The following is a 14,400-nucleotide window of genomic DNA, read 5'->3' on the forward strand; positions in this document are numbered from 1 at the left end:
CATTTTGAATTTTGCATTTTGCAGTTTGCATTTGGCATTTTGTAGTTCGCATTTCGAGTTTTGCATTTCGAGCCTCGCGCCTCGAGCCATGAGTTTGATATGCATAACATTCGTTTGGATGGCAGCCAAAGGGAACGTGAAGCAAAAGGAGTCGAGCAGTCGACAGGTTGACGGGGGCGTTGGTGACCAGCGACTAAGTTTGTTAGCATTTCGCACGCATCCTACATAAATTAGTGAGATTTATGCGACAGCCGCTGCGCTTAGATTTTGCTAGAAAACAGCAAGAAGGGAATCAGGGGTGCAGTACTGCCATTGGAGCGAATGGAACATACCGATAGCGCATGGCACATGATAGCAAATCGATAATAAATTAGCATCTTTGGCGACACGTTTCCTCCGCACCTACAGACACACTCAGAAAAGCTTCAGCTGCGCCCTCTTACTCTCTCACTCGAGTGGTCGAGGGGCCAAACTTTGTGCATTTGTCCCGCTCGCTCCCTGATTATGGGCGCACTCATTTTATAGTCGAAAAATCGATGGAATATGCAAAATATATTTTGGGTATTTAGCCAGCAACATCACTGGCTCAGTTTCTGGTCTGGCCAGGGCCTTAGCCAGCTTGGTAATGGAATCCGCCTAAGTCAACAGATAGGTAGAGCAACAGCACCAGCATCCTCAAGGGTCCAACTCTTTGCCGGCTGGCCAAGTGAATGTTAATTTGGGGCTTACATATTCGTTGTCTGCTTGATGTTAGTTCACTAAAATGAAATGCAAACGCAGAGGGGACAACCGGGTTATGGAATGTTTTTGCTTTCAAGCTTAAACGCTTTTGTTTTTCCCGTTCAAAACAAATATTGAAGCGCTCGCTATCTGAATCTTCAAAATACCCGTTCCAAGCACTCTGTGCAGCCAAGTTGGTCTCCGGCTAGTTTAAGCCGAATTTGCTGTTAGTCCGTTCGTTGTTGCCTTTTCAGATATTAATCGCTGGAATTAGTTTCGGGCACAGACGTTTATTTGACAGCCCAAACGCTGAGTGTAACACTTTAAAAGTGTATATTGACAATATTATATGCATATGCGATGGCCGGCTATCGATTTTTTCTATCTTCGTTAACTGTGTATTGAGTGCTGTTTTGAAATGCAAAGCATAAACGTGTTTTTAATTTAAAACTTTTTTTTTCTCTAGCCGAGCAGCACAGCGCCAGGGGCCACCTTATCGCCATTTGCAATTACTTGAACATTGTGTTGCTTTCCACACTTGATCCCATAGATTTGCCAACACATCGCTCCAAGTGACCCAGTCTCTGAAGTCTTTTGCAGAACATTTGCCGGCTATACACTTGAGTTCCTTTTAGGGTTACTTTTAAAGGCAAGTCAATTGAATGCCATAAAACAAAATGTTTATATTTCGAAAAAGTCAAAAGTTAAATACATATTGCAAGAGATCAACGGCCTTCGATTATGGGAGAGGGGCGAGACTGCTATTGGCAGCTGAGTATGGAGAAACTGGGAGCTCGAGGCAGCTCTCTCAGCACTTGGTCTTAATTGAAATTTGAAATATGGTATTATGTGCGCGCCGCTCTAGCACAGTTCATAATCGAGCCCCAAGCCAAGTTCAAGAACTCCCTTGTTGTTTATTGAAATAATTATTCAGCCGAATGTAATGAGCAACTGGCTCAAGTGCCATTGCCGGAGAAGGTATGCGGCACATGCCCTCCAAATTGTACATAACGGACTCAAGCAACTCACAAGCAATCCAAGCTAATGCCACATGCACTTGGTCATGAAATTAATTTTGTATTTGTATGTATGTATTATGGAATGGTTGTATAATGAAATCAAGTCAAACAGGCCTCCATATAATTAGCTGTAGACGCGGTTCTACATGCGTTTTTAATTGGAAATTGCCTTGTTTGAGTGTGTGCTCAAAGCTAATTTTAAGGGAGATTATGTGATTACGAAATGACAAAAGGAGCTTTATACTATTTAGAAAAAAGAATTTTTCAATTGATTCGTTTTCCTATTAAATACATAAATGAAGCACACTTCAAATTATTTATATTAATCCCGACTAGCTGGCTGGCAATTCCGCAAATAATTTGACACTTATTTGCTCTAAAATATAATTATTTAAAAAGGAAGCTATTATCTTTGCGATACCGAATCTTTTTGTGCTAGCCACACAGGATTTGTTTCATTCTATAGGAGATACAGAATTTAGTCGTCTGACTAGGATTTGCTCGTACTTTAAAGCAATGTGATGCCAATAATTGTTAAGATTGGTCACAATACAACCAAGCGTTATGAAACCTAAAGAGAGGGATAAGTGCAGACGGACCGACCTGATCGAGAGTGTATAACTTAATCTAATATCTGCTGGCATAAGTGTTCCATTTAATTTTATTGCACATATTTTTACAATTGGCTTAGATAACATTTTTAGGTTAGGCCAATGGCAAACAAAATGAAAGCAGACAAAATATTATTCGTATAGAAAAATCATACTTATAAATATAAGTTTATTTTAGAATTTCTATATTTAAATGATAAAAGAATTCGAGTATATAAATCTAAGGAGAAATGGACAAAAATATTCAACTTATCTCAAAGAAAACACGAAACAGCGGAATATTTTGAGCTAATTGCGAGAATTTTGGGCATCAATTCCAGCCCAAAATGACAGGCGAAATAAGTTTAATGCTAATTTAATTATGCATTTATTGATAATAAAATCTTTTATGTGACATTCAAAATGAATTACGATGAAATTGGCAGGCGAAAACGCAGACCCAGAGATATAGTTATAATTCACATTGTCGTACGCTTTATTTATTAAGGTTAATATTAATATTATCATTATTATTATTATTGCTGTTGCTGATTTCGTTATCTCGCCTTCATCCACTTCAATTCTCAACGCAACAATAAACCATGTGAACAGCTCACTTGGCATTTATTCAAAAAAAAATAGAAATTAAATTAAAATTTATAGTTTGCTTTAATTTGAATTCTGGATGAGACGCAAACTGCCAAAACAGTTTTAAATCTTAAGTATAATTCGGCTATGCTCTCGGGACTATCCAACTAGAAGACCCCCAGAAGCTTCTTCTACAAGCAGTCATGCCGGAGCAATGATTTAAAAAAAGATCATCCTGAACCGATTTTGATGAACTTTCTGCAGTAGTTTATATTCGTATATGTCAACGCTAAAAGAAACCTGCCTTAAAATTGGGGCAAAAAAATATTATGTGGTTCCAATTAAAACCTATATATTTTAGTGTTCTTGCGAGATGCAGCGGCATCCTAAGAGAGTGAAGTATACTTGATCGGTGTATGCTATACGAGATGCATATTTGATATGGTATATGTGGTAACTATAGATTTTAAGACGTACAAAATAAAAAACAGGATTTCAATTTCAATTTTAATCGATTCCATTGAAACATGGCTTACTATAGATGATTTAAAAACGGAATCATATGAGGACCTATTTCAAGAGTCTAGGTTTAATAGTCGGTTGAGAATGTAATTACCAATGAAATCAAAATTTTTAACCTTGAGAAGAACCAACAGAAATCTGATTGCTATATATTTATGTAGATCGGACTTTTAACAACGGTTAAATTCGAGAATCGATTTCCCATATAGTGTAGAGCAATGAGACGGATCGCAGGCGCTGCAGAAAATGCATAAAAGTACATTAATTTGTATTTTTGTATTAAAAGGCGGAAGCTAGAATATTTTTAAAAGAAGCGTGCGCTATAAGATATCTCTTAGTCGGGCACTCACGACTAAACCAATCTAACTTGTTTTCTACATTTTCCCCACACTAACATTTCATATAAAATTTGTAGCTGCTCGCTCTCGCTCAAGGACATCGGCAGTGCTTAGGACTGGGTTGCATTAAGGGTTATGTCTGTGTACTTACGAAATATTATTGCATCCGCGACAGGTCCTGTGGTGTGGTCCTGAGACCTTGAAATGCGCAATTATGCCCACGGAATATGTTTTTTACAGCAGCTGCTCGATCTACCTGTTAGCCTTTCATCTCTTTCAGGGATATCCTTTCTCTGGCTGAGTTTTTTGTGCACGACGTCCTTGAAGCGATTCGTGCGTTAAGCAGCGTTTTGCCAATTTCAAAGCATTAATGGCTGCTACCAAGGTGAACTTGTTGCTGTCACATTTTGTGCCACATGAAGGCTCAGAATCGATAAATTATAAAACTGTTAGCTCCCAGAAGCGATTCGTAAAGGCCATCCGCCATTTGGCTTTTGGCTTGTTCAATGCTCAGCAGCAGCTCAGCCCACCAGCTTGTCAACGAAAGTGAATAGTTTAAAGGCTGCCAAGGAGCCCAGCGCTGCGCAGAACAGGAGTGAGCTCCGGTTGGCCATAAACTCCCCGAACAAAAGGTGAGCGGCAGTCGTAAAACGCAACATGGTGTGACATTTTCCAGATATACCAACATATACATACATATATCGTTAAGTCTTACTGTTGCCGATGTGGCCATTGTTGTTGTAGTCATCGGACTCGCTGCATCCATATTTTCGCTCGTCGATAGCGTGGGCAAAGGGTGTGAAGCGTCAATATGGACGGGCTGGCCGCCTTGTCGCTTGTGCGCCGTGCCGTGACTTTTGTTTGCCATTTTATTGTCACGCCAAAGGATTTCCGAAGCATTTTAAAAGAGAGTCCTATATTTTATGGCCCTGCATAACAATTGGAGATTTTAACCCTTCAATGGACGATGTCGCTTGGCTGCCTGACGTAAAAACTAGAAACTGGAAACGTCTGTTTTCCTTTAGAAACTGCAAGTCCATCTGGCAATTTGACCCGTCGTGTGTTGTCAAAAGGCAATATATTTCTGAACACATTTCAAGGTTCTGTTCTGTTTTGTTTTTTTTTTTTTTATTTTTAAGATTTTCAGTCAATATTTATGAGCCCAAAAATCCGGAACGCAATTGCGAGTGTTTGACAACTCTTTGCCATGTTTAAAATAACATGAGTTAGAGTAGATTCCCATTGTAACTTGACAAACTGTATTTAGTAAGAACATATAAATACATGCTACATAGAGATATTTCAATTTGTACTACAATAGATAATTTGTGCATTCAACTTTATACTTATATACGTATAGTATCTTCATGCCCCGATCTGTGTTTGCCAATCTCATTTTGTTTAGCAAAAAATTAAGCAGTTCTCAAGTCTATGGCCCATTTAGGTAACTTGATGATGGGTTCGTTTTATCCCACACATTCATTCATAATGCGTTATTTACATTACTGCATAATTACCTTAACTACACCAAATCATTCTAATGATTGCGCGTAATCCCATTGCACGGCTGTCACTCACGCTCACGCTTACTTTGTGGTCTACAATTCGCAGTGGCACGTCAAATGGGAATGGCTGTGGGCACAGAGAATGCGCTAGCGTGGCCAGTTTTTATTATTTTTGCAAATATATGTTGCACAGTGTGCAATTTATATTGTTATGTTAATCCCCCGCATAATAACGCCGCGCTTAGTGTAAAGAATTGGCGCACTAATTGCACGAGCGTTTGTCCTCCGCCCAGCCGCGCGCCTCGCTATTTACTGCTCGCCCGTAGACCTGAGGCTGGCACTCGCATTTGTTTTCGAAGAAAATATATATATGGACCTGTGCTAGCCATAGTTAGGCCACGCAGGCCAGCCAGTGCCCGCCAATGGACCTGTCTTCGTCGCTACTTTGGCGGGATAAACGGGAACGCTAAACACGCAATGTCCGACTGTGCGCATAATTGGCGTACGTTCGCTTCAAAGAGCTGAACTGCGGACTGCGGCTTGGAACGTCTTCACCAGTACTAAAACTCACTTTTAATGGCCACCATCGATGATAAGCCCAGCGATTTTATGGCTATAGATAGCAAGTGTCAGCGTCACGTAAATTTGTATACTTCTTACAGGTAATGCTCGTCATCAGTTCAAAGTCGCTAGTTTCTTTGACTGTCCTGAGCAAAATATTCGAAATGCCACCTAACTATTTTGGTAAAAAAGGATTAAAAAGTTTCCTAGAGAAACTTCTTTACTTTTAAAATTGAGAAGCTATGGAATTTAGTTAATTCAGAGCCGAACAAGGTGTTGCTAGCTTAAATATGTGGAAAGTCAGAATACATATATATTTTTATATATATATAAATATGGCAACTTAATTTTCAATTTGTTTGATTTCCAAAATGGCATTGTCGGGAATTTTGATTAAAAATAGGTTTAAAAAGCTGTCAGATCAGAATTTGTCTAATATTTGTTAGTTTGTCTCTCGCATATTGAATTAATCTGTGTTCAGGCTCTTGTGAACTGGGCCGTGAGAATTCACGTCAGACTCTGAAGAAATTTAAACCCTCACTCTGGGCATTTCACCATAACAAACAATATCTCGGTAAATCGATAAATAAATGACGCTGACCCTAGCGAGATTGGGACTTATGGTGTCTTATGGTTCGGACCGCACCGAGAACAAAAACAACGCATTAAGTTTGAATGCCAGCCGAAAAGAGTTAGCCCCCGGATGACCACACGATGAGTCAATAGCTCGAAACCAGTTTCACGCCATCCTAAGCTTGCCCTACGCGTTGTCATGGTTGCCACCAAAAACATCCCTAGCCCTGGCTCAACCGCATGGGCGTCGAGGCAGGCATCGAACGGAATTCCTCTAAAGAAATGCGCAGTGAGTGCGGCAAGAGCAGAGCGTAAAGATGTGCGCATAGGAAGGGGGATGAATTCTGTACGGCCAACTCTCGTTTGAATCTATTTATGAACATTCAAAGTGCCAAACTAGAGCATGGCCGTCAGCTCCAGCCATTCCAATGCGGTTTCTCTTATCACAGCCATTTCTAGTCGCCGCTGTTGCTGCGGCTGCTACGGCCGCTGCCATTGTCGCCGCCATGCTGCCGCATTCAAAGTGGTTGATCAGGTTTACGGGCCCCTGGCCGGCAGCTTGTTCAGTGCTTGATGGCTTAGCTCATTGCTCTTTAAGCTGTACGTTAGGGAGCCTTGAAGGCCTCCATTCGCAGTCAGGTAAGGTCACACAACGTCTTCCGGGTCATCTAAGTCCCTAAACGCCGCCCAGTCACCTGAACCAGCCGCCTGTTTTTACTTCCATTATGCACTTCATTAATTCGAACTGTCCCGCTGGACAGTAAGTTAGATTTTCTGATTACGCATGCACACTTAGTTCTGGCGAGTTGAGGGCATTAAACCGAAATAGTCTCCATAGTTTGTCAATATGCAAATCAAATTCAATCCAAAATTCCAATTAACTCTCACTTAATTCAGTAATTAGATTACAATTACTAACGCAAACTCACTTTTAAACAACAATTAGCATTTTTATTGTGTTTGTTTTGTGTACATTTAATTGGTAGATTTTGTTATTTGACTCAAAGAAAGACCCATTTAGTGCCTTGCCGAAGTTCGAAATCATGCAGTTATATCTTGCTGCTGCTTCAACTTGGGAAGTAGTGCGACCTTGATAAGATTTAGCTCATCATATCATATCTGCAGCATAGCTAAACAAGTAAATGCTGGGACTAGTCAAGTTTTCATGAAAAACAAATTCAAAGCTAAGAGGCTCGTTCTCATAGAAAAAGCCGGTCAGAGAGACACAGAGTTAGACGGACATGGCTATATCAACTCAGATGTTGATGCTGATCTTGTATTTATACATACTTTATTGGTTAGGGGATGTCTCCGTTTTATGACAAAATTATAATACGCTCCTTAAAGTATTTTCTATATGTATTATTTCTATATAAGCGTTATTAAAAGTAGAACTAAAAATGCCTTTCTCGAGTAATAAGCGTTAAAAAAGTATACAGGATTGCCTCGCAGTAACGATCTGTCTGGGTTGCTTCTGCGCATAACCCAACTATTTGGGAATAAGATAGAAGCCTTCTTAAAAACCCCAATTCGATAGTTAAGTTGCCTTGTAAACGCGAATTACAGGGGGAAGTGTCTACAATTGGAAGCAGAAAACTTATCTCTGACAAGGCCGGGGTTGTTCAATATTACATTATAGGAAAATTATATATTAAGTTTTATTGAGCTATTATCTATATTAAAAATCGTATACTACTCTTACGGGGGACTCTAGTTATACTTGCCACCCCATACATACAGAGATCTCATATTACACTTGTAGGCAAGAACCAGATGCGGCTATATGGGAACCTCATTTCGATCTCAGATAGCTCTGGCCCATCAGAATTGGATACGAAAGCAAGCGCCAGCGTTGGCGCTAACCATTATAGGCAACCGCAGTGCTGTACTAAATTGCATCTTCTGCGCATTTCTGTATTCGCTCGGAAGACGGCTGACGCCAGACACACTTTGTGCCTCATAGATGTGGTGCTCCCAAGAGCAATGACTGTTAACGAGCCCATCAAACGCGTCCCGGCATCATTTTCAGTTTGCATCTAAGCAATTTCGTGTGAATCGGCTTTGCCGCGTTCTTCTATTAGCTATCCGAGCTGGCGTTTAGATTCAATGGGGCGCTACCGCAGCGAAAATCTTAAATTGTTGCAAATTGTATTTGATTGCTAGGAGCTCTTGGTCGGACGTGCCATTTCAGAAGATGCGCTCCACTCAAATTGTGGGAGGAGAGTAAGAAAGCGGAGCCGGCCTGCAAGCGAACACACAATTCTCGAACGCAGTCGTGCCTCTGCATATGGGCACAAGTATCTGCGCATTTCCCCATTATATCGTTCGACACTTTAACGAGTTCAAACACAAATTACTCACAAAGGGATAGCTTGTGACCGGGCCAGAGAATGGATATACATTGGCAATAAGAATGTTACGCAAAACCATAATTAACAACATTCGTCGAATCGGCGAAATTTGTTTTACGAGCTGCCGGTGCCCTCTTCACCCGACACTGGATTTGATTTATTTACCCATGGGCAATCAGCAAATAGAGGAGGAAAGAAATTCCGAGGCGACCTCACTCAGGCCTTTGAAATGCACGTCTACAAAGTCATCTCAAGCCGGCAGTCGAGACTATGATTTAACCGGGAACACAACATTGGGAAGTGCTTAAAATTATAGGAAATCCTTTTGACAAGTCACATAACTCTAGGTAGTCGTTACTCCGACACATTGCTGATATATGCCCGCGTCTAATGAAGTCGTCAGGTCGTTGTCACCAGACATATGCCATTTGCCCGGCTGAAAACTGCCGTTATACGTGACTTCACTTACGAATTGCACCCAATGAGGATTACATCCAAGTGACTTCACTCGTTCTACGTCTATACACATGTTGGGCTACTATTGGATACCGAATGCACTGCAGGTCTGGCTGTGTAGCTAGGTGTTAATTGAGTAAGTGGCAAGTGTGTTACCAAAACGAACCAACAAAGTATAATATGAAAATGTGTGCGACTAAATTATAAAGAACATTCATAACAATTACTGTAAGTTTTCTAGGTAAACAAGCACTTAAGCAGTCATCGACGTACCTAGATACTAAAACTATATTTATTTAATATTCTTTTACTCGTTCCCAATGTGATGAGAATGTATTGGTTTTCGTCTTGCTCCCCGAACTACTAGAGTGTTCAAATTTAAATACTTTTAATAATTTCCTTCACCAACTTCGCAGGCTTGGCAAATTCGTAAAAAACTAAATTTATTTATTAATTTGGGTATTGTATCTTAGGCTCTAATTGGGTCGTTGCTGACTCCTGTTTTTGACTGATCATTAATTTAATAATTGACTATTCTCATTGTACGACCAAATGGCAAAAGCTAGGGCAAAAGACAACATTAGCCGATTTTGGGCAACGTTTAGATATTAATAATATAAAATTACCTTGTTTTGAAATATTGTTAGAAATGCGGGCAGACCGACACATCCGCTCTACTCGTAGTCCTAAAGATATGCATCAGTTAGTTCAAATAGGATTATCCTACACTGTGAAGCCCGGAAAATTTGCAATTATCACGAAAGTGATTTTCATTTAATGCACTTCTAACTGGAAGGATATATTCAAAATCCAAATGTATGTAACAGGCAGAAAGAAGCATCTCCGACCCGATAAAGTATATATATTCTTGCTCAGCATCAATAGCCGAGTCGATCTAGCCATGTGCGTCTGTCTATCCGTCCGTCCGTATGTATGAACGCAAGGATCTCAGAACCTATAAGAGCTAGCGAATTGAAATTTTAGATGCAGGTGCTTCTAGTGCCCGCGCAGATCGAGTTTGTTTCCGATAATCGCTAACTTACTCTGTTTCACTAGTATTGCCTAGTCGGGAGGTCCCTTTTACTTGTTTTTTTTTTTTTTAATTATTTAATAATCAACGAACAATCTTATTATTGGATGTGACAGATAAAGCAATTTAATGTTTACTTAACTATTTTCATTCAGCGTGAATGTTTTCTCATTTATATATATATAAAATGTGATATAAATATTATGTGTAGGATTATCCTTAAGATTATCTACGGTTTTTCAATACCTAAGAGTTCCATAGTTGAGTGTGCACGACTAGGAAGTAAGTCTTGCCCTGCAGCAAATATCCAAAGCACAACTGCGATATCCGATCGGCAAAACACTGTAAACAACACGAAAAAGGATCAAGTACTTGGGCATAGCAGAATAATGCTGTAGATCCTAGGTAAAACGAAAGCGCATTTTTCGCCAATCAACATGCGCCTCGACTCCTCCCACATGCTAGCAAAAGCGACTCTGATTCCAACCGTTTATCTTTTATTGCCGTCTCTTTTATCGCTTGGCAAACGCATTTTCATTGCAATCGCAACTGTAAACACCTTCGCTCCTTGCCTGCCCACATAGATAATAGCAAGGACGCATTTGAACTGCTTTCCGGGCACTGCTTGACTGACTGCACGCAGCAAGTGGTTAAGCATTGGTGCAGCATATCGCAGCTAGATGGCGCTGCAGTCACTATCTGGGAATTGCCAAATGTCTGCCCCTTTACCGGTAATTGAAAGGCAAGACAGGCCAGAAAATATACAAAATTGACGTTTTTACTTTTAAATGTTATCCGGGCACTTATTTGGCTCATCCTCGGAGCTCGGACCATTCTCCGGTCTTCGTTCTCCTGCCACAAACGTGTTAGCTATCAGCTGCGTGTATTAGAGGGCCCGTGAATTGGAGTGTGCGTGTTTGTCCCCTGACACCACTTGGCCATATTTTACCGCTTTTAAGCAGCGCGTAAATACTCACGCTTACTGCAAGAGTCCATTAAACGGTCGTAAAAACTTTACGATTCTCAATATGAGATTCTCTTAATACGGTTTTTTATGATATTGAAATCTCCTTTTGCAGTCAGCCCATCATCATCGGCTGCGTCTTGAGCAACCAAACAACATCTGAGGCCCACCAGCTTTGGCTGAGTTCGCCTTGCACTTTGCTTGAATTCACTTTCCCAACTGAAGGAAAACTGAAAAAAAAGCATCTTCTGCTACCATACCGGCCGCCCCTAGCCACAAAACCACCCGTTACATTCACATGAAAAGGGGCGTGTGCGTATTTTAATGTCTTGTCGAGGCATATAAAACACGCACGTCCCCTCTCTACGCAAATGATGTTTATGTCGGAAACACCGGAGTCGCTTTGCTCCGAGCCCAGACAGAGAGGGACGATCTCTCAAAAGAAAAGTTGTTAAACTTTAACAAATTCGGCTCTTGTGACATTACAAAGAAAGTACGTTGCATAGAGATACGTCAATTCATTTGTAACTATCATCTTAATATTTAAATGAGCTTTTCCTGTGACACCGACTAACTTATATTTTTTAATATAAAACAAAACAATAATGTTTAAAACGTAAAAATTTATATTTATCAATTATTTATTATGCACTTCAATATCCAAAAGAAACTTTTAGTCAAATATTCAGCTTATTTTGTCAGCTGCTCACCAATGTCTCACGTACATTCAATTTGTTATTATTGACAAATAGAAAACGTAAAAAAATAAAAAATTAATAAAATGAAGTTAAAAATGAATAGACAATAATTTATTCGTTATAGTAATTATGCCATTAATTTAGTTTAATTAAACTTATGGAAGAAAAATGTTTCTCTACCCTTGTAGATACTATTAAATGTTAAATTGAAATGATTAACGCATAAGAAGATGCAACTTTATCAGTCTTTCACTGTCTGTCCGTCAAGCTAGTCTCTCAATTTCAAAGCTATTCATCATTCCTCGAGCCTTATAAATATCGGAACTGGGACTAGATCTACCATAGGATTGGTCGAAAAATGTGCTATTTTATGAAAAGCTTTAAGTTATATTGGAAAAACTCGTCGTTTACTAATTTCATTAAGTTTTATAAATGCTCAAAATTGGATCAACATCGCATTACTATATCATGTCTTCCGATAGGTCAAAAATCAATTTCATCTGAAAGCTTTTGATTAAGAGCACTTAATATTCCTCGTTTTTATTCCCAATATCACTGAAGCTACAAATATTTTTTAATGCGAAAACGAAGTTTTTACACTTAAATTGCTGAACGATTTTTCTGTTTCTGTAGCCTGAAAAATCTGTATTTTAGTTCATTGTAATCGATACTATCGATGTATCGATGATCGATGGACAAAAACGATTCGAAATATCGATGGAGCGACTATCGATAATTTAACAAGTCTGTGTGTGCGAAATATCGAATCATTTTCAAAAAAATCTGCAGCGACTTAGAATCGGCGAACCTTGAGTTAAGTTCTTAACAGAAGAACTTTGAATTTATAAAATATCTTTATCAAATCTAGCAATCACGAAGCTTCTAATAAGAACAATTGGAAAAAAATTAAATCGATATCTGTTATATGTTTTTAAGGTGTTGGATGTCAGTCCTTAAGCATTCTGTCTAATTAGTAGATCTCCGGGGAGATATGTCTCTAATGGGGAATGCTCCATATTAAAGAAAATAACCGAAATAGTAGAAATAATAAATATATTAAATATATGAATAAATATATTTATTAAAATGAAATAAATGTTCTATTTACAGCTGCACATCTTTATTTCAACTCTTCGACTTCCTACTTGTGGTAAGTGAGAATGTTAAGTTCTCGGCATGCTCATCACTTTTACGAGTGTTCTCTTACGGTTTTAATTAGATTTGTGATTTATATTTTTCATTTGCGTAATTTACAAAACGGTACATCATTAGTGCAATTAAAATGCAATAAATGTGGACGGACGCAGCCCGAACAAGAACGTACTGACGCTTAGCTGGCACTCGTATAATTTTATTAAGTCGTTTTGAGGAATGCACTGAGTCGATTGCTGTCGGAACTGCACGGCTGAGGCTGACACATAAACCCACATTTCTGACAGGGGCTGGTCCACGTTTACTGCTCAAAGGCGGGAAGTGGAACGAGAGCGGGAACAACAGCAGGAGCGGGAGCCGGACCAGGAGCTATAAAACACGGCTATATGCGACAACGTCGAAGGATTAAAAAATGATTGCGTGACAAGGCATTTTATAATCGTCATCCGAATCACTTTAAAATACATTCATCGTCGCCGCTGACTTGTGCGCGCCGTGACTTGATGTTGTATTCAGACCCGGAGCCGGGGTGTGATCCGGATTGGGCTTAGGCGAACCGCAAGGGCCAAACAAGCCATAAACTGCCGCAATAAAAGTGTATCAAATTAAGGAATAAATTTGATGTGCAACAACAGAAGCGTTCTTCTTTTTTACAACTATGACTCGAGTGTTTCAAAGTTATGCACTCAGCCATTGAGTCGAACTTGTTCGCCAAATCACTCAATCGATTTTGAGTTGTCCCATTCAAGTCTGAGTCGCCTTTTACAATTTTTCCATGAAGTGCTTGGCTTCACTCAATTTGAGTTAAGATACTCAATGGTTCCTTTAGTGGTTGCGTTCTTCTTCGTTTTTACCCTTAACAAGTGGGCCACGCCAAAACTTAAGCTCAGCACTCTTAATGTGAGTAAATGTTCGTGAATGAAATATATAGAAGATTTTGAAACTGCTTTACGAGTAGATACATACACTATGTACAGTGGGTAGTATATACCTGGATGAGAATGGCTTCTGAAGTAAAACATTAAAGTTGAAATGCATGTATGGACTAGGGTTACACTGGGGATTAATTGAATAATGAACATGTAGCACGAATAGCTAGCAACTATATGCAATTGAGATTATATCTCAGGTAACAAATACATACTGAACTGCTTTTTTTGGCTAGACTTTTAACTCCCAATTCCTTCTTCGGAAGCCAATTACTATAGACAACTTAGGTAACCAGAACTTGTAATATTATAATATATATATTTATTTTAATAAATCGTTTAGCTGTTAAATTTAATTTATTTGCAAATTCATTTTCATTGCATGCTTTTTTTATGCTTGTGTG

General features: G+C 39.3%; 1 protein-coding gene across 7 annotated transcripts in view; it reads left to right on the forward strand.

The window, feature by feature from the left end:
• The window catches only part of LOC26531591 (uncharacterized), a 116,658-nt gene that overhangs the window by 98,904 nt on the left and 3,354 nt on the right, over positions 1–14,400 (forward strand). For 4 of the 7 annotated variants that reach the window (XM_070206788.1, XM_070206792.1, XM_070206793.1 and 1 more), the window contains one exon: positions 13,026–13,065. The gene's annotated coding sequence lies outside the window, so the exon portion shown is untranslated. Of the gene's footprint in view, positions 1–13,025; positions 13,066–13,134; positions 14,358–14,400 lie in introns of those variants that run through there. The other 3 variants (XM_070206794.1, XM_070206791.1, XM_070206790.1) reach the window with 3 other exon arrangements.

The sequence above is a fragment of the Drosophila virilis genome, chromosome 2, assembly GCF_030788295.1.
Source record: "Drosophila virilis strain 15010-1051.87 chromosome 2, Dvir_AGI_RSII-ME, whole genome shotgun sequence".
Classification (NCBI taxonomy): domain Eukaryota; kingdom Metazoa; phylum Arthropoda; class Insecta; order Diptera; family Drosophilidae; genus Drosophila; species Drosophila virilis.